The sequence below is a fragment of the Platalea leucorodia genome (genome assembly GCF_965183815.1).
Source record: "Platalea leucorodia genome assembly, chromosome: Z".
NCBI lineage: Eukaryota > Metazoa > Chordata > Aves > Pelecaniformes > Threskiornithidae > Platalea > Platalea leucorodia.
In genome coordinates this window covers 22,890,762-22,915,885 of record NC_138858.1, presented here as the reverse complement: position 1 = coordinate 22,915,885, position 25,124 = coordinate 22,890,762, and positions in this window count along the sequence as shown.

Below are 25,124 nucleotides of genomic sequence, written 5' to 3'. Positions count from 1 at the left end.
GGGTCAGCTTCAAAGTTAGATCCAACTAACTAAACCTTGTCACAATAGAGATGGTTTTCTGCAGACTTAGGACTTTTAGGAGGATTTTAAGGTTAAAAAAATAAAAAGATAGGTTGAGACAACAATCACTGAGGTGAATCTGAAAGCATCTCCTGTTAACAGGAGAAAAGAAAATCTCTTAGTATTATAAATGCATTATTATCATTCTTACATTCAATCCGCTTCAGAAACACTGGTCCAAATGCTGCTTATCTTGTTCAAGCATGTAAACTCCTCCCACAGACACATTACGCTCTTTATGAGTTAAATGAGAATATAGCCAATAAAATAATCCCCATAGAGTTGCTGCTCTCTACCTGAGGATTCAGCGTTGCTTTGAGGTTGACTTTGTTCCATCCAACAAGGATAGGCTGGTGACTAGAGCTCAGAGGGAACACATGTGCAAGAGACAGAACTGAGTGCTCAGAGCGGGGGACATGGAAGCTGAAGGTGGGTGGTGGTGGAGGTGGATAAGACAGCAAGACAGGTATGGCCAACGGAGGCTGCTCAGCACACATCAGCCGATTAGTAATTAACAGACACATGCTGGTGTATGTCACTTTTGTCTCTTGGTTCAAACAACTTTTGTTACTCCTTGACAAACAACTTCTGTAACTGTCCTGGTGTCGTGGTTTAACCCCAGCCAGCAACTAAGCACCACACAGCCGCTCGCTCACTCCCCCCCCCCGGTGGGATGGGGAAGAGAATCGGAAGAGTAAAAGTGAGAAAACTCATGGGTTGAGATGAAGACAAGTTTAATAGGTGAAGCAAAAGCCGCACGCACAAGCAAAGCAAAGCAAAGCAAGGAATTCATTCACTACTTCCCAGCGGCAGGCAGGTGTTCAGCCATTCTCAGGAAAGCAGGGCTCCATCACGCGTAACGGTTACTTGGGAAGACAAACGCCATCACTCCGAACGTCCCCCCCTTCCTTCTTCTTCCCCCAGCTTATATACTGAGCATGATGTCATATGGTATGGAATAGCCCTTTGGCCCGTCTGGGTCAGCTGTCCTAGCTATGCTCCCTCCCAGCTTCTTATGCACCTGGCAGAGCACAAGAAGCTGAAAAGTCCTTGACTGGTGTAAACTCTACTCAGCAAGAACCAAAACATCAGTGTCTTATCAACATTATTCTCATCCTAAATCTAAAACACAGCACTCTACCAGCTACTAAGAAGAAAATTAACTCTATCCCAGCTGAAACCAGGACACCTGGCAATGAGGTGTCCCAGATGGATGGGATGACAGATGTGGATGTGATGGAGATTGAGCTGCAATGGCCAGACATTAACTGGCCCTGGCACAAAGTGCAGGAGTAGGTGCATGGGACCACATTTAGTTCTCCTGTCCTTGGATAATTCAACTGTCATGCTCCTAGGAAAGGGTCCTGCTGCTGCAGGTCACACCTGGGACCCCCATGTCCTCAGGTGTAGCCAGTTGTCTGGAGGAGTGGTGAAAGGAGCCACCAAGTGTCAGACTCTTGAAAAACTACATATGGTGCCCTGGTGATGAACAGGATGAGCACCTTTGATGAACAGCAAACAAAGAAACTGAAGGTGACAGGATGCTGGACCTGGGAGAAGGGAGCTTGGTTTGCATGTTTAACCAATTATTTCCTTATGTCATTTCACTGGCAGCAAGCAGGGCAAGAGAAATCCTGACAGGGTCAGCAGATTAGCTGCGGAGGCAAAGAGTTCACATATTAAAAGCTTCAGCAGATGAAACAGTTAATCCACCTTACGCGCGTACATGTAGGTAAACTGCACAGAGGGCAGGAAGGCTGGCTGGTCCTGGTGCGAAGCACACGCTGTCTCATTGGGGGTCCTGTGTGTGGCTGCAGACCCAGCATACACATCTACCCACATGCATATGCATATTAAACACAGTTAATGGTAGACAATAGCAAAACTTAATAAGCTTTCTGCTTCTTCTTTTGAAAGCATTTGCATTTTTTTAAGTCAACTTCCTATTTCTTTATGAAAAATTTTCAAAAGCTGCATTCTTGTGTCAAGCTCTAGGTTTCCATGTAAGTTCAAGGTAACGATTGAACTTCTCATGTTTGCCAGCTGTGTAGCTGCAATATCTACAGAGGAACATCGAAGGTCTGTGTTAGTTTGGGACTCACAAAAAGTAATTCATTATGCATAATGGTGATGTTGGCAGTGCATGCCAAATGGTTAAATCTAATGTAGCATACAGTTTCATTAAGGCACAACAAAATTAATCTACCCCTTCCCACCAGGAGGTTTAAACAAAAGCAATGGGGAAGGAGATGCATGTAAAAAGCAGCAATTCATTAATGAAATGAAGACATGTAAAATAATTAGGCTTATAACAATAGATTAGAGGACTGAATTAACCCTTTTATTTCCGTACAATATGCACAATTCAGAACCCTAACATTGGGCATTATTATGTAAATGCAGTCTTGAGCATCTTCTGATTTCCTTCCAGGGAAGAGATGCACAAGCAGATCAAAATGAAGCCACTAGTTCCTCTTAATAACTTCATTCTGGTTTGCAGACCTTGCCCATGGTGACTATTTAAATTCAAAGTCAGTAACTTGACTTTGGATCTCCAGTGGGAAATTGCAAATGAAAGAGTTAACTCAAAGAATCAGGGAGAAAAACTGCCACTAAACTGGTGTAACTAGTGTAATTAATAATACTGAAACTAAGGGACCAATCTAAATCAATGGAGGGAAGGAGCTTTCTCATGCCTGATTAGTAATGATTGTTAAAAGGGACGATTGTCTTTCCTTAGTAACTCCTGTGACCCCAGTAACACAGGAGAATTTTTTAAACAGCAGCGTGTCTAAACAGCATAGATGCTGCTTGCTTAAAGGTGCAAAAGAAAGAGAAATGTTTAAAAGTAGGCTACATTTATTCAGGATATGAAAATCCCCAAATGAACAGACCTTTGAATTAACCAAGTAATCAAGAAATTCCTTGGCCTTCTGTACTTTGATTTTCTAATTTAGCTGAACACAGCAGGAGCTTTCCCTATACTTTCTGTTTACGGCTCTCAGTTCTGTCCCAGAGGGAAGAAATCCTCCTAAGCACCCAGCAGTGTTTAGGGGATGAGGTGAATTCAGGGCACAGGGGAGCCTTTGGGGGAGATCTGCAATGACTTCAACACTGGGCAGCACAGGACTCCCACTCCCAGGGCTCTGATGCACCACACCAGGCTGTGGAGCTGGGGTCTTGTCTGCATGTAGCATTGCCTGGATGTGAGTAATGAAGCATGGTGTCATGTGCTAACATTTTGTCCCACTGAGCACCCAAAGCTGGAATGCTGGCATGCTTTGAAATTCATGTGAGTCCATGGGAACTAGCAAGTATATAAGGTAACATTAAAAGCCTCAACATGTGTGTTGAGAAAGCAGTGTTTCTCTCCACTTTCCAAAATGACTCTGCGAGCGTCTACAATAGGAAACAAGGTTTACAGACAGCAGTAGTATCACAAGAGGTAGCCTTGTAAGCAACATGAATTTATGACCCCAAGGGAAATATATCAAACCAAACTTAGCAGCAAGTCCATACCCCAAAAGAGATGAGGGATTCAGAAGGCCTCGGGCAAGCCAGCTGCAATGGCAGAGCAGGTGGCTGCACCCAGCACCCCACCATTGCAAAGCAATGCAACAGTGCAGCGCACACCACAAATCAGGTGGACATGGCTGATAAGTATCTGAAATGAGGCATTGTCCATAAGGTTTTCTATTAAGTATTACTGTTAGTTGTGGCTGGAGAAGGCAGATGTGGGGAGCTATACATTTAAGAGGCTTTGGTCTGAGCCAGCTGGAGATAATTATCTTGTTCAGGAGCCCCTCGTCCTCTGTGCTGGTCACTTCTACCTCCAATGCTCAGCCTGTGGCTCTGAGAGATTTTTGGGTATGGGAACAGCACAAAGATGGGGAAAAGTGAATGACTCAGTCCAGGCTGAGGTAATGTCATGGTTTAAACCCAGCCAGCAACTAAGCACCGCACAGCTGCTCGCTCACTCCCTTGTCCCAGCAGGATGGGAGGAAGAGAATTGGAAGGGTAAAAGTGAGAACACTTGTGGGCTGAGATAAGAACAGTTTAATCATTGAAATAAAATAAAATAAAAATTGTAATGACAAGGAAAATAACAAAGAGAGAGAAGTAAAACCCAAGAAAGACAAGCGATGCAAATGAAAACAATTGCTCACCACCAACTGACCAATGCCCAGCCAGTCCCCAAGCAGTGCCCCCCCCCAAGCCAACCTTTCCCCCAGCTTTATATACTGAGCATGATGTCATATGGTGTAGAATATCCCTTTGGTAAGCTGGGGCCAGCTGTCCCATCTGTGTCCCTCCCAGCTTCTTGTGCATTCCCAGCCTACTTGCTGGCAGGGCAATGTGAGAAGCAGAAAAGGCCTTGACTCTGTGTAAGCACTGCTCAGCAAGAACTAAAACATCCCTCAGTTATCAATACTGTTTCCAGCACATATCCAAAACATAGCCCCATACTAGCTACTATGAAGAGAATTAACTCTACCCCAGCCAAAACCAGCACATTCCCCACCCCTTATTACATACCTTTTACGTCATGCTTAGATCTCACACTATCCAATACATCCTCATTAACCACCACTCCCATTCCCATCCTTTGATACGATACACATATATCATTCCCTTAATCTATGGACCACCCTTGTGAAATGTCTGTAAAATGTCCAAAAATGTCCACAAAAGTCCACAAAATATCTATTGAATTCATTTAGTCCGTGACTTTGAGCTCCATCTGTTGTGGTAGTCACTCAGGACAGGAGAGGTGGTGTGTTGCATGGAGTCATTGAGCACCAAAGCCAGCTCAGGCTGGATGACTGCTGCACTTGCACGGCTTCTTGTAAGGCTTGTCCTCCACTGGCTCAGGTGGTTCCTGCTATAGTAATTCCTGTAACAGTCAACTCAAATCATGGGTTACAACAATTCAAAGGTATATCCATCACAATGTCCACCCTTGGTCCCTTTGGGCCAGGTTATAGGGCTTAACATTGCAATGAACTCCTCCCCTTGCTCCTAGCCTAGCTAGCAACAAGGAATTCCTGCTATAGTAATTCCCATAATGTGCAACTCAGAGCATGGATTATTTTCACCCAGGATTAAATCACTTTGAGGTACACATTGGACTCTCCCATCCTTCTGCATTACCCACCAAGTGCACCCAGGTCCTTGAGCAAAAACAATCCCACAAATAGGTTTACCCTTTCCTGAGGAAGGAATAACCCAGACTGGTTTTCCTAACAAGTTCCTTGTAAGTACTACAGGGATCTCATCTCCTTCCACAGTGCACAGGGGTTTTGATCAGGCAGGGCCAGGTCGACTGGCAGATCCTCTAGGGTTAATTAGCCAAGTGGCTTTTGCTAAATATGTATCCCAATGCTTGAATGTCCCAGCACCCATTGCTCTCAGTGTAGTTTTTAACAGTCCATTGTATCATTCAATTTTCCCAGAGGCTGGTGCCTGATAGGGGGTGTGACACACCCAGTCAATGCCATGCTCCTTAGGCCAGATGTTTATAAAGTTGTTCCGGAAATGAGTCCCATTGTCTGGCTCAGTTCTTTCAGGAGCGCCGTGTCGCCGTAAAACTTGCTTTTCAAGGCCCAAGATAGTATTCTGGGTACTGGCAGGGGTCACAGGGTATGTTTCCAATCATCGAGTAGTTGCTTCCACCATTGTAAGCACATGCTGCTTGTCATGGTTGTTCATGGTAGTGTGATATAATAATTCTGCCAGGCTTCCCCATAGTGATATTTCAGTCATCTTCCTCTATACCAAAAAAGCTTCAACCACTTGGCTTGCTTCATTATGGAGCACTTTTTACATTCATGGATAAGCTGTGCAATGGCATCAAAGTCCACCCCTCAATCACGAGCCCATTTGTATGTTGCATCCCTTCCCAGATGTCCTGATGTGTCATGGGCCCATCGAGCTATGAATAGCTCCCCCTTACATTGCCAGTCCAGATCCACCTGAGCCACTTCAATTCTAGCAGCCTGGTCTACCTGCTTGTTGTTTCGATGTTCTTCAGTGACATGACTGCTGGGTATGTGAGCATCTACCTGATGTGCTTTTACAACCAGGTTTGTCTACCTGAGCAGCAATATCTTGCCACAGTTCTGCAGCCCAGATGGGTTTACCTCTGCACTGCCAGTTGGTCTGCTTCCATTGCTGTAGCCACCCCCACAGAGCATTTGCCACAATCCATGAGTCAGTAGAGAGAGAAAGTACTGGCCATTTTTCTTGTTCACCAATATCTAAAGCCAGTTGGATGGCTTTCACCTCTGCAAACTGACTCGGTTCACCTTCTCCTTCAGCAGTCTCTGCGACTTGTCATGTAGGACTCCACACAGCTGCTTTCCACCTTCAATGTCTTCCCACGATACAACAAGATCGATCTGTAAACAGGGCATATTGCTTTTAATTTTCTGCTAATTTATTATACAAAGGGGCCTCTTCAGCATGGGTCATCTCGGCTGGTGACACTCCAAAGTTTCCAGGATTCCTGAGCGGCCAGGGTTTCTCATTTGAGCCTGTTGCGTTATCAGTGTGACCCACTTACTTCACGTAGCGTCAGTTGTATGATGCATAGAGGGGACCCTCCCTTTGAACATCCAACCCAGCACAGGCAACTGAGGTGGCAAAAGGAGCTGTGCTTCAGTGCTTATTATTTCTGAAGCAGCTCCAACTCTTTCATATGCTGCTAATATTTCTTTTTCAGTTGGAGTGCAACTGGCTTCACATCCCCTATAATCCCAGTTCCAAAACCTCAGAGGTCGACGTCAAGTCTCTCCAGGCACGTTCGTCCAGAGGCTGCAGGTGGGCCTGTTGTCCCTGGATGAGGCATAAAGCACATTTTTCATGTGCTTTGGTGCTGTCTGGACTGACCCAAGGGCTACTGCATGAACTATCTTCCATTTAATTTATTCAAAGGCTTGCTGCTTCTCAGGGCCCCATTCAAAGTCATTCTTCTTCTGGGTCACTCGATAGAGAGGGCTTGCAATCAGACTATAACCTGAAATATGGATTCTCCAAAAAACTATGACACCTAAGAAAACTTGTGTTTCTTTTTTGTTAATTGGTGGAGACATAGCTGTTATTCTGTTGATCACATCCATTGGGATATGATGATGCCCATCTTGCCATTTTATTCCTAAAAACTGGATCTCCTGTGCAGGTCCTTTGACCTTACTTTGTTTTATAGCAAAATCAGCTTTCAAAAGAATCTAGATTATTGTTCTCCCCTTCTCAAACACTTCCTCTGCTGTTTTGCCCACACAATGGGCAATATACTGCAGGTGTTCAGGAGCTTCACCTTGTTCCAGTGCAGTCCATATCAATCCATGGCAAATGGTAGGGCTGTGTTTCCACCCCTGGGGCAGTCAATTCCAGGTGTACTGGATACCCCTCCACGTGAAAGCAAGCTGTGGCCTGCACTCTCCTGCCAAAGGGATCGAGAAAAATGCGTTGGCGATATCCATTGTTGCATACCATTTGGTGGCCTTTGACTTCAGTTCATATTGGAGTTCTAGCATGTCTGGCATGGCAGCACTCAGCGGCAGCATGACTTTTTTCAGGCCTCGATAGTCCACTGTTAGCCTCCACTCTCTGTTAGATTTTTGCACTGGCCATATGGGACTATTAAAGGGTGAATGAGTCTTACTGATCAATCCTTGACTCTTCAGTCACTGGATCAGCTTATGGATGGGATCCAGGGAGTCTTGACTGGTACAATATTGTCATTGGGGCACTGTCATGATAGCAATTGGCACCTGCTGTTCTTTAACCCACAGTAACCGCACCACAGATGGGTCCTCTGAGAGACCAGGCAAGCCAGACAGCTGTTTAATCTTCTCCATACTCAAGGCAGCTATACCAAAAGTGCATCGGTACCCTTTTTGAGTCTTCGAAGTACCCTTTCCTGAGGTAGTCTATGCCAAGGATACACAGAGCCTCCGGACCAGTCACAATAGGATGCTTTTGCCACTCATTCCCAGCTAGGCTTACCTCAGCCTCCAACACAAACAGTTCTTGGGATCCTCCCATCACTCCAGAAATATGGATGGATTCTGCCCCTTTGTAATCTGATGGTATTAGAGTACACTGTGCACCAGTGTCCACTAGAGCTCTATACTCCCAGGAGGCTGATGTGCCAGGCCATCGAATCCACACAGTCCAATAAACCCGGTTGTCCCTTTCCTCCACCTGGCCAAAGGCAGGGCCCCTCTATTCCTGTTCAGAGTCTTCATTACTTGATTGTTGTAACTGCAAACTAGAAGTCCCTTCATCAGGGTCAAAAGTACGATTAACCCTTCTGCTCTGCCCAACAGACACTGGAGCAGTAATTTTCCTGGATGGATGCCTTTTTGTTGATGTTTTTCCTTGCAGATCCTGTACCCAAGCTTCTAGTCTCCAAGTAGGTTCACCATCCCACTTCCTCATGTCCTCCCACTGGTCACGCAGGAAGAACCACAGGGTTGCATGTGGTGTGTGCCACTGGTACCTCTTCTCTTGAACAGAAAAAGGCTGACTTTTAATAGCTGAGGCCTTGGCTGGAGTGCATGAGGAAGACCTACACTTCTTGGCTTGCTTAGACGTTTTTCGGGTCAGTCATCCACAGCCAAGACACAGGCCCGCATGGAGGAAGCAAGACTGTCTTCATATTCTCAGAGTTGTCTGGCTAGTTCGATAGGTGGTGCCTCTGTGTCTGTCCAGCTCATTATCACCAGGGTGTGGGTGTATGAAGTCAGTGCATTTTATACAAACTTTTGCCACAAGGACTGCGTGCACCAGATTTCATCCAGTTCTTTGGATGCCTGGTCATCACCCAGGTTTTTATAGATCACCTCCAACACAGCTAATTCCCTCAGATACTGGATACCTCTCTCAATGCTGGTCCATTTGCTTTGGGAATTTGCAAGTTCTTCCTTGACAGGATACCTGTCCTTCACCCTTGACAGGAGCTGCTGCCAGAGACTGAGGACTCCTGCTTTTTTTCCAATCCCTTTGTCAATGGCCTTATCCTTAGCAAGGGATGACAGCTGCTGGGCTTCCTTACCCTCTAATTTCTGACTATTGGCCCCAATATCCCTGCATAGGAGCAACCACCTGAGAATTAGCTCACCTGGTTGACAGCTAAAATCTTTTTGCATATCTCACAGCTCACGCACAGACAGGGATCGGGCAGGTTTTGTCTCTTTTATGATTTCAGTCTCTTCCTCTTCCTGTTCTTCTGAGTGTTCTGCTGCAGAATAGCCTGCCTCTTCTGATTCTTTCTCCTACTCTCTTTTAGGGGAAGCTTCTTCATCCCTTACTAATCGAGCAGATTTCCCCTTCCATTGTTTCTTTTTAGTTATAGGGGCAACTGATACAGGGCCTGGTCTAGCCATAGTGTCTGTTGGTATGTTTTCCCTCTCTTCCCCCTGAGGGTGCTGCATAATATCAAGCAGTGTTTGGTAGATGCTGGCCAGGACTCAGCACAGTGCAGTAATTTGCACCTCTTTGAAATAGTCACAGCATTTTTGTTTTCAAACATTCTATCACTTCATCATGGCCTTGTAGTTGTCTGGGAGTGAAGTTCCAGACCATTGCAGGTGAGAAGTTCTCTAGATACCTGTCCATTTTCTCCCACATGCCATGCTACCCATGACCATACTGTCGTGGAGCCTGGGTCAAATTCCCAAATTGCTTGCTAACCTTAAGCAGAATCGAACCAATACTCCTAAGACATAACAATAGAAGTACTTTAACTACGCAAGGATGTTCAAGATACAGAGAAGTTATTGTAATAAGGGAGAAAACAACACAGAAGAAGGCAGCGAAGGTGCCATTCTGTATTTCCTCCACAAAAATCCTCTCAGATGAAGAAGTATCATTGTTAATTGTCTCCATGAGATGGTACCCGAAGTACAGTCATGGCTTCAGTACAGAGCCCAAACACCAGATTAAGCTCAAGGGCAGTGTTTTAATAATAAATCTCCCAGGCAAAACATCACTAATCACTGCAGAGCACAGCAAACTGCAAAAGCCAACACCAATCTTTAACATGTATAGCAAAAAAAAGATCATGGCATAGATCAGATAAACTAATGTGGAGAACAGATGAATCAATAGCATGGCAAGCAACTCTTAACAGATATAAATCCCTTCTAATACACTCCGGTCAATCTGTTGTGATCTCAAATGCTTCAGGCCCCACGCTGGGTGCCAAAACAGACTGCTGTGGTTTAGCCCCAGCCAGAAACTAAGCACCACACAGCCGCTCGCTCACTCCCCCATCTCAGCAGGATGGGGAGAAGAGAATTGGAAGGGTACAAGTGAGAAAACTCGTGGGTCGAGATAAGGACAGTTTAATAGGTAGAGCAAAAGCCATGCACGTAAGCAAAGCAAAACAAGGAATTCATTCACTCGTTCCCATCGGCAGGCAGGTGTTCAGCCTTCTCCAGGAAAGCAGGGTTCCATCACATGTAACAGTTACTTGGGAAGACAAACACCATAACTCCAAACATCCCCCCGTTCCTTCTTCTTCCCCCAGCTTTATATGCTGAGCATGATGTCATACGGTGTGGAATACCCCTTTGGTAAGCTGGGGTCAGCTGTCCCATCTGTGTCCCTCCCAGCTTCTTGTGCACCCACAGCCTACTCGCTGGTGGGGTAGTGTGAGCAGCAGAAAGGCCTTGACTTTGTGTAAGCACTGCTCACCAATAACAAAAACATCCCTGAATTATCAACATTGTTTCCAGTAGAAATCCAAAACGTAGCCCCATACTAGCTACTATGAAAAAAAATAACTCTACCCAAGCCAAAACCAGCACAGGTAAGCTGAAATCTTTTTTGACTTGTTCTTTCCACACCAGGATTTCCCTTATGTTTTCTATGACTACAGCCAGTTTAGAGGGCTGATTCTCTTCAATCCAGTGTCCTTGTACCTTCACTGATTTCAAGGTAGACATATAACTTAAAGTGCCTAGATACCGATGCCTGATGTAGAAGACAAGGACATATTGATTGTATTAGGCAGTATTATCTTGGAAGGCAATGACATACGTCCTCTGAAGTCTCCAGGAGGAGAAGGGCAGTACATGGGGTATCTTCATTATTTAATGCATCTTACTTAGTGAAATTGGTGCACCTCTTTGTCTCCTGGCCATTCTCTTATCAAGCTGCCTAAATGAGGTATATCCATATACTTGATGAATTCGCTTTGGTGATATTGTTTCAGAGTTAGCTGACAAGTGTTAAAATGACTGGACTCCAGTGTAATTCCTTAGGTAGTCACTATGTTCATTGTTATTGATTAAGTGGGTATTTTAAAGATAAATGTGAAGAAAATATTTTTATTTTATTATTTTTTTATTTTATTTATTGAGTGGTGGTGGCATGTCACTAAACTGGCTGTGTGCCCTCTGAATAACTCATTAAACTAAGTGGGCACTCCATAGCTGGTGACTTGAAAACTTCTGAACCTAGAGGTAAATGTTGTTAGTTCATGGCTGGCAGCCAGAGGTCCTCTTTGTCTGGAAAGCTGAGATATATCTAAACGACTCTTAGTTTTTGAGGGTACAAGTCATCTTAACATCTTAATTGCAAAGATTTGCCAAGATGTATCTGATATATCTTAGATAACAGTGACACTTGGGTAAAGATGCCCTACTTTAGAATAAAACAGTCTTATAGAGATGAACCAGGGGCTCCTGAGGTAATAGGAATCAACAGAAGAACACCGGTGAAATACGTTAAAGGAATTAAGGTGTGTTCCTCTAAAATGATGACATGGCCAACAGCCCAGATGAAGTGCCTCTACACCAACGCACACAGCATGGACAACAAACAGAAGGAGTAGGAAGACACTGTGATGCTAGAAAACTATGACCTATTTGCCATTACTGAAACTTGGTGGGATGAATCCCATGACTGGAGTGCAGCTATCAATGGCTACAGGCAGTTCAGAAGGGACAGATGGGGAAAGGAGGGGCAGAGGGGTTGCCCTTTATGTCAAGAAATGGATAGAGTGTGAAGAGCTGTCTCTGAAGAGTAGTCACAAGCTGGCTAAAAGCTTGCGGGTAAGAATTAGAGACTTGGGCAACAAATAGAACCTTGTGGCTGGTGTTTACTACAAGCTACCCAATCAAGTGGAGCCTATTGACAAAGCCTTCTTACTCCAGCTACAGGAGGTATCGTGCTTGCAGGCTCTCATCCTGCTGGGGGACTTCAACCACCCTGACATCTGCTGGAAAAGTTGCATGGCGAGCTGTAGGCAATCCAGGAGACTCCTGGAGTGCATTGAGGATAACTTCTTAAGCCAGGTAATAGACAGCCCTACCAGAGGGGATGCAATACTGGACCTGATGGTCATCAACACAAGTAAGCTAATTGGTGACATCAAGATTGGAGGCAGTCTGGGCTGCAGTGATCATGGACTGATGCAGTTTGCAGTCCTGAGGGATATGGGACAGACAAAGAGTAAAGTCAGGACCCTGAATTTTAGGAAAGCAAAATTCCAGATGCTCAAGGAATTAGTCAATAGGACCCCCTGGGAAACTGCCCTCAGGTCAAGGGAGCAGAACAGAGCTGGCAGATCTTTAAGGACACTTTCCATACAGCACAAGAGCTCTTGATCCCCAGGTGTAAGAAATCAGGGGAGGATGGCAAGAGAATGGCATGGATGAGTCAAGACCTACTGGTCAAACTAAAAGGCAAGAAGGAAATGCATAGGCAATGGAATCAGGGACAGGTATCATGGGAACAGTGTAGGGATGCAGACCAGTTGTGTAGGGATGGGGTCAGGAAGGTCAAGGTGCAGCTGGAGCTGAACTTGGCAAGGGATGCAAAGAATAATAAGGGTTTCTATAGGTATGTCAGACAGAAAAGGCAGGTCAAAGAAAGTGTACTCCTCCGGATGAACACAACTGGCAAACTGGTAACAAGAGATGAGGAGAAGGCTGAGGGACTCAACAATGTTTTTGTCTCAGTCTTCGCTGGCAACCTCTCTTCCCACACCTCACGAGTGGATGGACTGCAAGACAGGGACTGAGGGAGCAAAGTCCCTCCCACTGTAAGAGAAGGTCAGGTTCGTGACCACCTGAGGAACTGGAACATACATAAGTCTATGGGACTTGATGAGATGTCATCCCAGCTTCCTGAGGGAATTAGCTGATGGAGTAGCCAAGCCACTCTCCATGATATTTGAAAAGTCATGGCAGTCAGGTGAAGTTCCCAGTGACTGGAAAAAGGGAAACATTGCACCCATTTTTAAAAAGGGTAGAAAGGAGGACCCTGGGAACTACTGACCTGTCAACCTCACCTCTGTGCCTTGGAAGATCATGGAACAGATCCTCCTAGAAGCTATGCTAAGGCACATGGAGGACACGGAGGTGATCCAAGACAGCCAGCACGGCTTCACCAAGAGCAAGTCCTGCCTGACTAACCTAGTGGCCTTCTATGATGGAGTGACTACATCAGTGGAGGATGGAAGAGCTACAGATGTCATCTATCTGGACTGCTGCAAGGCCTTTGACATGGTCCCCCACAACATCCTTCTCTCTAAATTGGAGAGAGAAGGATCTGATGGGTGGACTATTCGGTGGCTAAGGAACTGGCCGGATGGTCGCATCCAGAGGGTAGTGGTCAAGAGCTCAGTGTCCAGATGAAGATCAGTGATAAGTGGTGTCCCTCAGGGGTCTGTATTGGGACCAGTACTGTTTAATATCTTCATCAACGCCATAGATAGTGGGATCAAGTGCATGCATAGTGAGTTTGCAGATGACACCAAGCTGAGAGGTGTGGTTGGCACACCTGAGGGACAGGATGCCATTCAGAGGGACCTGGAGAAGCTGGAGAAGTAGGCCCATGTGAAGCTCATGAGGTTCAACAAGGCCAAGTCCAACGTCCTGCACCTGGGTTGGGGCAACCCCAATAATAATAATAATAACAATAATAACAATAATAACAATAACAATAATAATACTAACAATACTAACAATAATAATAAAAACAATAACAACAACAACAACAATAATAATAATAATAACAATAATAGCGGTTGGGAGATGAAAGGAGTGAGCGCAGCTCTGAGGAGAAGGACTTGGGGGTACTGGTGGATGAAAAGCTGGACATGAGCTGGCAAAGTGCGCTTGCAGCCCAGAAAGCCAACCGTCTCCTGGGCTGCATCAAAAGAAGCATGGCCAGCAGGTCGAGGGAGGTGATTCTGCCCCTCTACTCTGCTCTGATGAGACCCCCACCTGGAGCACTGCGTCCAGCTCTGGGGTCCTCAGCACAGGAAGGACACGGACCTGTTGGAGTGGGTCCAGAGGAGGGTCACAAAAATGATCAGAGGGCTGGAACACCTCTGCTATGAGGAAAGGGTGAAAGAGCTGGGGTTGTTCAGCCTGGAGAAGAGAAGGCTTTGGGGACCCCTTATTGCAGCCTTTGAATACTTAAGGAGGGCTTATATGAAAGATGCAGACATACCTTTTAATAGGGCCTGTAGTGATAGGACAAGGGGTAATGGTTTTAAACTGAAAGAAGGTAGATTCAGACTAGATATAAGGAAGAAATTTTTTACGATGAGGGTGGTGAAACACTGGAACAGGTTGCCCAGAGATGTGGTAGATGCCCCATGCTTGGAAACGTTCAAGGGCAGGTTGGATGGAGCTCTGAGCAACCTGATCTAGTTGAACATGTCACTGCTTATTGCAGGGGGGTTGGACTAGATAACCTTTAAAGGTCTCTTCCAAACCAAACTTTTCTATGATTCTGTGATTCTAAGGGCCCACACAGCTGCAGGACTCCACTTCCCCCTATATAGCCATGAGCAGACCCTGTCCTTTTCTGCTACTACCCTTTGCAACTTCATGTCTCATATCCTACCACCAGTGTCATTTCATCTCAGCTCCCCATCCCAAATGTCCCACTCTCCTCCCAGTGCTGGTCCTGGCATGATAGTGGTTTGGCTATTGGTTTCAACAAGAGTAGGACCGAGAGCAGCATTGGCCACAGCTCTGTCATCCCTTGTTCATGCATCTACAAAGTCCTGGTCCCTGGTGTTGGTGACTCCCAGTGTACAGTCAGCTTCTCAGTAAACTCCCATATTTGGCTGTGTCTCTAAATGAAGGAGAAAAGTAAAATATGTAAGGCAGCATTTCTGTGGAAACTTTTGAATTTCCACTTTCACATGTCATTACCAGAGCAAAGAAAAAAGAGCCCAGACTGGCTGTCAAATTCACTTGAATGTTCAAGATCAGGACTGAGCAAAGACAGGGTTTTATTTGTACACTGAGTAAATCGCATCTGGGAGCCAGTGGGATGTGACAAGCCTGGCAGCCAGCAATGCTGTTCTCAGGGCACCACTTTGGAAGAAATCCTTGAGAGTTTGGGTCCCCAGCCAAATGAAGGTGATCTCTGGGCAGCTGAGCAGACACAGAGGAGCTCGTTGTCCTCTTTCCCCATGATTGACCTTTCCTGGGGCGAAAGCAGTGTGATGTAGTTTACAGCAGACTATGGACTTTCCTAAAAGATGTTTTGCCATGCCAATCCAGTGCTGGAGTACCCACCAGGCAGATCTGTTGTGTCCTTTCCATTGAAAGGTGAGGACAGGAACAGGAGGCTCCTGGAGAACATCCAAGCCAATATGTGTGAGGGTCTTTGGAGGCCACTTTGGACTCTGGTTGCTCAGCAAAGCAAAGGAGCCAGAGGCTGAGACTGTGTCCCTAAATCTACTTCAAAATCACGAATCACCAGCTGGCACATGATTATAGTGTATGGCTTTTCTTCCATCAAACTAATGGAACTTTTGAAATTAATTAATAGGATCCTGAAAAATTCCCAGAGCCTTGTTTTATTTTTAAATTAACACATTTTTCAGTGAGACTGGAGATATAAGCCTAAATACTGCCCTCAGTTATACCCACATATCCCCACTGAAGACAGCTGATTTCCCTACTAACTGATGGCAGAATTTGACATGCAAGGATCTGCATGTTTCTTCTCTGTAAGATGGAAAAAGTCTGCAAAACCGGACATTTTTTATGTCTTCATATGAAAGATAAGTGTGACTCATTTGATTCCTGTTTAAACTATTTTATATTTACTGTTTTATATAGTTATTCTGGGCATCAGTGTCCTCAACAGTTACTTAAAAGCTGCACTTGCCAAAACCTGTCAATTATTGCTTCAGTCACAACTTGCACAGTCACTGAGACAGCAGCAGAGAAAGAAGAAATTTTAAACTCATTTGGATGTCAGAATTTCACAGTGGAAACCTATCTCTGGTGATATCAGTGTCACCTTTTCAAACAATACCGTATAAGGTGGTTTGAAAGAAATCCTGGGTGAGCAGCTCATTGGACAAGGGAGGGTAGTGGTAGGCATTATCGGGGGAGTCTGGCTGATGGCAGGGAAAGGACATTGCAGACAAGTTCGGTTGGCATTAAGGAAAATGAGGTAGAAAAGCACATCACAAGTGGGTGTCCTGGCATGTGAGCGGCTATATCGGTCAACTCAAAAAAGAGCCATGTGTTGTTTAACTTACAGCCCCTGGTGTAAAGATATATATGTTGTTGGCCAACACTCAGAACCAACCACACAAGAAGTGCGGCACCTGGTCTTTGAGCACTTTGAGGAGGGATGGATCTGGCAAAGCCATTGGTCCAGACAGCAGCAAGCAGCCAGCACTGAGAGGTGAAGGCTAATATGCACACAGAGGTGTGCTGGTCCCTGTGTGGTCCAGCTGTGAACCCCAGGGCCAGAAGCAGGCCACTGTCACCATTGAGGGACCTCATGACCAGCTGCTCAACACACATGTGGAAGAGTGCGCTCTCCTGGAAATGGTACAAATCCCAGAAAGCTGACACCAGTGATGGGGTGCTGATGGTGTAAATGAGGTCATAAACTGATCTCAAGGTGATGCCTCTTTTCTACATAAATAATTTTAACTTGCTCAGTTAACTTTTCATCCTGAAATTATAGGAAACTGCTTTTATACCATCATGACTATTTTCTCTCTGCACTCCTCTGTCATTTCACCCTGATGCACTTTTTGGACTGCAGTACATGGAGCTGCTAAGGTTACAGACCAATTCAGAGAATCATACAATCACAGAATCATAGAATCATAGAATTGTTTAGGTTGGAAAAGATCTTTAAGATCATCAGGTCCAACCATTAAGCTAACAACTGCCAAGTCCACCACTAAACCATGTCCCTAAGCACCACATCCACATGTTTTTTGAATACCTCCAGAGACAGGGACTCAACCCCTTCTCTGGGCAGCCTGTTCCAGTGCTTTACAACCTTTTCTGTGAAGAAATTTTTCCTAATATCCAGTCTAAACCTCCCATGGCACAACTTGAAGATGTTTCCTTTTGTCCTATCACTTGTTACTTGGGAGAAGAGACTGAACCTCGCCTCCTTTCAGGTCATTGTAGAGAGTCGTAAGGTCTTTTCTCCAGGCTAATCAACCACAGTTCCTTCAGCCACTCCTTATAGGACTTGTGCTCCAGACCCTTCACCAGCTTTGTTGCCCTTCTTTGGACACGCTCCAGCATCTCGATGTCCTTCTTGGAGTGAGGGACCCAAAACTGAACACAGTACTCAAGGTGGGGCCTCACCAGTGCTCAGTACAGGGGGACAATCACTTCCCTAGTCCTGCTGGCCACACTCTTCCTGATACAAGCCAGGATGCCATTGGCCCTGTTGGCCACCTGAGCACACTGCTGGCTCATGTTCAGGCGGCTGTCAACTAACACCCCCAGGTCCTTTTCTGCCAGGCAGCTCTCCAGCCACTCTTCCCCAAGCCTGTAGTGTTGCATGGGGTTGTTGTGACCCAAGTGCAGGACCCAGCATTTGGCCTTGTAGAACCTGATACAGCTGGCCTCGGCCCATCGATCCAGCCTGTCCAGATCTCTCTGTAGAGTCTTCCTACCCTCCAGCAGATCAACATTACCACCCAACTTGGTGTCATCTGCAAAGTTACTGAGGGTGCACTCAATCCCCTCATCCAGATCATCAATGAAGATATTGAACAGGACTGGGCCCAACACTGAGCCCTGAGGAACACCACTCGTGACCGGCCGCCAACTGGATTTGACTGCATTCACCACCACTCTCTGGGCTCAGCCATCCAGCCAGTTTTTAACCCGGCAGAGAGTGCACTTATCCAAGCCATGAGCAGCCAGCTTCTCCAGGAGAATGCGGGGCGATAGCGTCAAAGGCTTTACTTAAGTCCAGGTAGACAACATCCACAGCCTTCCCCTCATCCACTAAGTGGGTCACCTTGTCACAGAAGGAGATCACGTTGGTCAAGCAAACTTACTGAGGGTGCACTCGATCCCCTCATCCAGATCATTGACAAAGATATTAAATGGAACTGACCCTAATACTGAGCCTTGGGGCACACCATGCATTACCGGCCGCCAGCTGGATTTAACTCCATTTATCACAACTTTTTGGCCCTAGCCATCCAGACAGTTTTTTTACCCAGCGAACAGTATGCTCATCCAAGCCACGAGCAGCAAGTTTCTCCAAGAGAATGCAGTGGGAAATGTTGTCAAAGGCTTCATTAAAGTCTAGGTAGACAGCATCCACAGCCTTCCCATCATCCACCAAGCAGGTCACCTTGTCATAGAAGGAGACCAGGGTAGTCAAGCAAGACTTGCCTTTCATAAACCCATGATACCTGGGCCTGATCACCTGTTTTTCCTGTACATGCCTTATGATAGCTTTCAAGGTGAGCTGGTCTATAACCTTTCCCAGCACCGAGGTCAGGCTAACAGGCCTGTAGTTCCCTGGATCGTCCTTCTGGCCCTTCTTGTAGATGGACATCATATTTGCTAACTTCCAGTCAACTGGAACCTCCTCAGTTAGCTGAGGCTGCTGATAGATGACGAAAAGTGGCTTGCTGAGCACCTCCGCCATCTCCCTCAGTACCCTTGGGTGGATCCCATCTGGCCCCATAGACTTGTGTGTGTCTACGTGGTGTAGCAAGTCACTAACCATTTCCCCTTGGATTATGGGGGCTTCATTCGGCTCCCCATCCCTGTCTTCCAGCTCAGGGGCCTGGGTACCCTGAGAACAACAGGTCTTTAATAGTAAAACTGAGGCAAAGAAGGCATTAAGTACCTCAAGCCTTTTCCTCATCCCGTGTCACAGTGTTTCCCCCCACATCCAATAAAGGATGGAGATTCTCCTTAGCTCTCCTTTTGTTGCTAATGTATTTATAGAAATATTTTTTATTGTCTTTTACGGCAGTAGCCAGATTAAGTTCTGGTTGGGCTTTGTCCCTTCTAATTTTCTCCTTGCATAACCTCATGACATCCTTGTAGTCCTCCTGAGTTGCCTGCCCGTTCTTCCAAAGGTCATAAACTCTCCATTTTTTCCTGAGTTTCAGCCAAAGCTCTCTGTTCAGCCAGGCCGGTCTTCTTCCCCATCAGCTCATCTTTCAGCACATGAGGATGGCCTGCTCCTGTACCTGTAAGAGTTCCTTCCTGGAGAATGTCCAGCTTTCCTGGACTCCTTTGCTTTTCAGGACTGCCTCCCAAGGTACTCTGTCAACCAGGCTCCTAGACAGGCCAAAATCTGCCCTCCGAAAGTCCAAGGCAGCAGTTCTGCTGACCCCCTCCTTACTTCTCCAAGAATTAAGAATTCTATCATTTTGTCATCACTATGCCCAAGACGGCCTCCAACCATCACATCACCCACAAGTCCTTATCTGTTCACTAACAAGAGGTCCAGTGGGGCACCTTCCCTAATTGGCTCACTCACCAGCTGTGTCAGGAAGTTCTCTTCCACACACTCCAGGAACCTCCTAGACTGTTTCGTCTCTGCTGTGTTGTATTTTCAGCAGACATCCAGTAAGTTGAAGTCCCCCATGAGAACAGGGGTTAGCAGCTGTGAGACTTCAGCTGCTTATAGAATATTTTGTCTGCCTCTTCATCCTGGTTGAGTGGTCTATAACAGACTCCCACCATGATATCTGCCTTGTTGGCCTTCCCCCTGATTCTTATCCATAAACACTGAACCCTATCATCACCATCATTAAGCTCTAGACAATCAAAACACTCCCTAACATACAGGGTACCTCACTGCCTCTCATTCTTTGCCTGTTTCTTCTGAAGACTTTATAACCATCCATTGCAGCATTCCAGTTGTGCGAGTCATCCCACCATGTTTCCGTAATGGCAACTATATCATAGTTTTCCTGCTGCACAATGGCTTCCAGCTCCTCCTGTTTGTTGCCCATGCTGCATGCATCAGTGTAGATGCACTTCAGTTGGGCTATTGATCCCGCCATCTTTTTGGGGGAAGAAGCCTTAATTCCTACGTGACCATTCTCAGGTGCTTCTGTAGTTTCTAACACATTAATAAACACTATAAGGCAAAAAAAGAGAGTCTGTTTTTACCCATGTTGCATAAAAATAATGTTTCTCGAAGCTAAACCACAGGGACAGTCAGTCTTAGGTTAGATCTAGAGCTGAGGGGAGGCTGGAGGTCAGGCGGGCATGGCAAGGAGGTCCCATGCCTGCTATGCCTCTCCTGCAGGCTGCAAAAAGTCCCCCAGCCAGCATAAGCCCTGCTTGGGTTGCCTGTTGGACATGCTTCCCCTTTTTCCTCCCATCCTGAAAACCCCATACAGACAAAAAAACCCTCTCTATATTGCTTTGTTTTCTAGCTGAGGAATTACATCTGAAAGCTATCACTAACACTCTTTCTGCTGGAATAGGTAAGGGACTGTAGAGGACCAGAAGAATAGTTCAGTAAAATGAATGTATGCACAGCCTTAGGTAGGAGATAAATATAGATCACATTACATAGATACATACCTCTATGCTTACTAAGATGCTTAGACATTTAAAAGTGCAAACAATAATCAAACTTTTAAAACAGCTATTGAAGAAAAAAAGAAAGACCCTTCTAGAAAGACCCCCAACTAGTAACCAGGCCCAAAACAACATACATGAAGAAACAGGCAGCCATCCACTATCTTGGTAGCAGCATGAAATAATAAAACTCAACCCAGCAAAATAATCTGCAATGCTTTGTCCTCAAGGAAACAGTGCTATGGATATGGGCCAGGGAAATACTATAACACTTACCACTACAAATAAATAAAATTCACAAATCTAACAGTTGTAAGGCTCTTCACTTGCTTTTACTTTACATTGTAACACATATCTTCTTTTATTACCTTCCTATTTTTATTGGCTGAAATGTTTCCAGAGAGAGGAGATAAACGTTGATCAGACCAAGACAGGTAGCATTAAAATTTTTTTCCACTCTAATATAAAGAGCATGTCAATCTCCTCAACACATGATTTTTCTTAAATGGTCAACATATGGTTATTTTTTCAAGTTAAAAAGTAGCAAGACTTTTTCACCTTTCAAGGTGTATTTTTTGGTCCTGAGTTCAAGTGAATGGTTTCAGCAAACCCAAAGCTTTATTGTAGTGAATAATGATCTGTCTAGAAAATAAAAAAGTCTTTCTTGAAATATTTAGTTATGCAATATATCTATATGTGTTCAAACAATTAAGTGATTCTGTTAAATATTTTCCTGGACCAGGTCAGATAGTTCAGTAGCATTCAGGATTAAGGGTCACATCTTCTGACCAGCACTGGGCTAGTACGGATGTTCAAGTAGATGTGAAACATCTGGGAACTGAGGTCAGCATTGCAGCTTTTTCAGGAAAAAAAAAAAGAAAAAAACCCCTTGCATTACAAGAGATAATGTTGAAAACAATTTGCCTTTCCAATTACCTTTGATAGACTGGCAAGCAGCAAGTAGTAAATGGGCAGTAAGCATGCCTCACCCTGTCCGAGGAATTTATGACCACCAAAATGATACTGGAGATACTTTGATTTTACAAATAAGGCACCTCAGAAATTAACTCCATTTAAACTCCCTATTTGGAGTTTGGTTACTGGAACATTGTAGAATGAGATGATGGTTACTGCTGCTGGAAGGTATGTAAATGAATGCCGATTTGCTCATAACCTTTCCTGCTAGCAGAGATGGGCAGGTCTTCCCACTGGGAAGCGACTTTCCAGTTGGGAAGCGACTTCCCACTCCTTCCCCACCATCTACATTGCTATGCAGGGACCTTGCAAGAGATATTACACGGGGTCAGATAGGTCACTTGGTACCACTGAGATGTTCAACAGGCAGCAAGGGAAGATAGACTGACATAGACATCTTCTCATTAAACCAGCTCTGCTTTGATTTAGTGACAGATAATTCTCCCTGTTTTCAGTGGAAACAGGTCTTTGCTAGAACTTCTCTCAGAGAGGAGAGTGATTTTTTCAATGGTTTCAAAGATTCCTGTTTCATTTACTCTTAGCTAGCCCATCTCAATAGTTCTATAAGCTGTGGTTAAAATCATTGCAATTTTCCTATAAATTCAGTAAGAAACCCTGGGAGAGACAGCTGCAGACGGCAAGCGGTCACTCTGACACAGAGCTAAACACTGGTCTTCAGTTATGAACCTGTCTGAGGCTTCTGGTGTGTCACCAGACGGGGCTCTGCTGCACCACTTTGCCTCCAGGAGCTTGCTGACCATGCATGGTGGGAGCCCTTTGAGACACTGAACACATGAGCTGGTAGGCAGAGGATTTTTTTTATTACACATTCCAACATGGTGACCCCCAAAATGCAGAACGAGCAAAAGCAGCTACAGAAAGTGACCTCAGCTGTAACCCCTTTGCTTTAGTCAAATCCTGCACCAAAGCCTCAAGGAGGAAAGGGAAGATGTAAGCCCATCACCACGCTGACTCGAGGCTTGCCCTGTGGTAGTGTGACTCTCCTGGGCTTCACTACGGCTGCCCAGAGAGCAGCACCGTGGTGCAGAGCAGGGGTGGAGCTGCTCTCACAATACAGCTGCAAGCCTGTATAGGGACATGCTCCACAGACTGGAGTTCCCTCCATCACAGCTTTCTCTGGAATTATTAGGGAACAAGATAAAATAGAATCATCTGTGTCACATCAAATAATCAACCATGTTGTTGGATGGATGCAGTTTCAAAGACAGCATCTGCCAACAATAACAAACATGACATTGTCACCCCATATTCTGGGCTATCTTTCCTCTTCCAAAGGGTACAATGTGCAGTGTTGAGGCTGCTGCATGGAGATTTACTCAGGGTCTCACCTTACTGTTGTTACTGCTGAAACATTTCTAAGCCCATGGGAATCCCTGTTTGTCTCTTGTAGAAAGTGTAGCAACAATCAAGAAGCAGACAGGCTGCAAGAGGACTGAGACAGTCACAGAGGATTGAAAATCTGTGTTTTTTTCTATATAACCATCAGCACAGCAAGAACAGCAATAAGAATGGGGTCATCAGAGACTTGAATCCTTGTAATTTACTAGAGACTGTTCTGGGGAGAGCAGAAAGGACAAAGGCATCAGAGAGATAGCTGTGCCTAATGTTCATACAAAACAGCAGCTCCCAGTTGGTTTTAAAATTGAGCTGGAAAGGGTTCATTGGTTTTTTCCCTTGCTTTCCCACCACCACCTTTTTTTTCTCTCATTCTTTTTATTTGGATGTTCCTTCTCCAGTTCCAGGCTCTACAAAGATATCCAGAAGTGATCCTCACTGCTTTCCTTAAATTGCATCCTAAACAGATCTGTGACCTTGAGCTTTAGACCTGGAGCCATCCTACACAGGACGTTAATGTCATTCTCAGGATCATGCTTTTTGTAAAATCTCCTTTTCGGTTAAGACGAGCACCCTTGTACAGCACCTGCTACATTCACCTGAGTCCTGTCTAACAAAGAGTATGGCATGTGCAGCAGTGTTTCCACCTCCATTCTCCTGCTCTCCTGAGCTCAAGATTTGGTACACACTGCACAGTTGTTCTCTAATTCACTGATGGTCTGCAACCTTTACAAGTGAGCACAGGCAGATCTGCAACTCTCTGTGAAAACCAGGCAAAATTCTCAGCTTCTCATGGCTTATATGAAATCAGCTGGCCTCCATAGTTTTGGTTCAGCTTTTAGCTTTTCTGCTTTTTTTAAATCTGCAACTTAAAGTGAAACTCAGCCCTCTGAGTACACACCACACAGGCTGAAAATGCAGAGGTAGTTAGAAGAAACCATGAGTAGCTTAGAAAAATACGTATTCCTTGCCAATGGTGTGGCATTGCAGAGGGCTTCACAGAGGACAGATCTGGATCTTATCTTCCCAAAAGCACAGAGGTGCTGAGATTCAAAGGCTTGTTTCTATATAATCATTAAAACCACATGCAAAGTAGGTATTTAGCCTTGGATTACCTCTCAGCTTTGGTGGACTTCTGATTTAGCAGACTTTTTCACTCCTAACATAAATCATTGAGAACTGACTTCCGTTTCCACCCAGGTATTTACTGTATTAAATTTATGCTCTAGGATCATAATAATTACTAACAGGATTGCCATATATATGTACATGTACATATTTATTTCAAAACACATCTGAGAAGCAGAAAGGAAAACACAAGGAAAGAATTTTGTCACTTATTCAAACAAGAGCTAGTTAGTTAGAATGACGTAACTCAATTTCTAGAAGTCTGGACCTAATGCAATGTTCCTGAGAGTAATGAGAAAACAGGTAGAAGATTTGTGGCCAAGACAACTTGTATAAAGCCAGGAATGCAAAAGTTGATGTTGATGCTTGACAATGTACCTTTAATATTATCAAAAAGGCAATTAAAAACTACTCAGGGAACATGGTGTAGAGATTTAGAGTAAAGCACCTCTCATTGCCTACTGCTTGTGGAGCTGCAAAATGAGTGACTCTACGACTTTGAGTTTTGAATGCTTAAAGAAAGGGTCATAGGTGAAGCCATCTCAGCAACCATTCAAACAATTGGGAAAAGTCATCAGCTGCTACAGATGTTCTTCAACTAACCATCAACAAAACATTACTGGGGACGAGACACTAATACTTGGCGATGTTTAAGACAGGAGTTGACCTGTTAGGAGAAGAACTGTAGTCTATTCACACAGGAGCACAGTATAGATAGTGTACTTTGATCACTGGAAATGCCAAAATTACAACTGTCCTCGCGAGATCTTGGACCTCAAGTCCAGCTTTCTG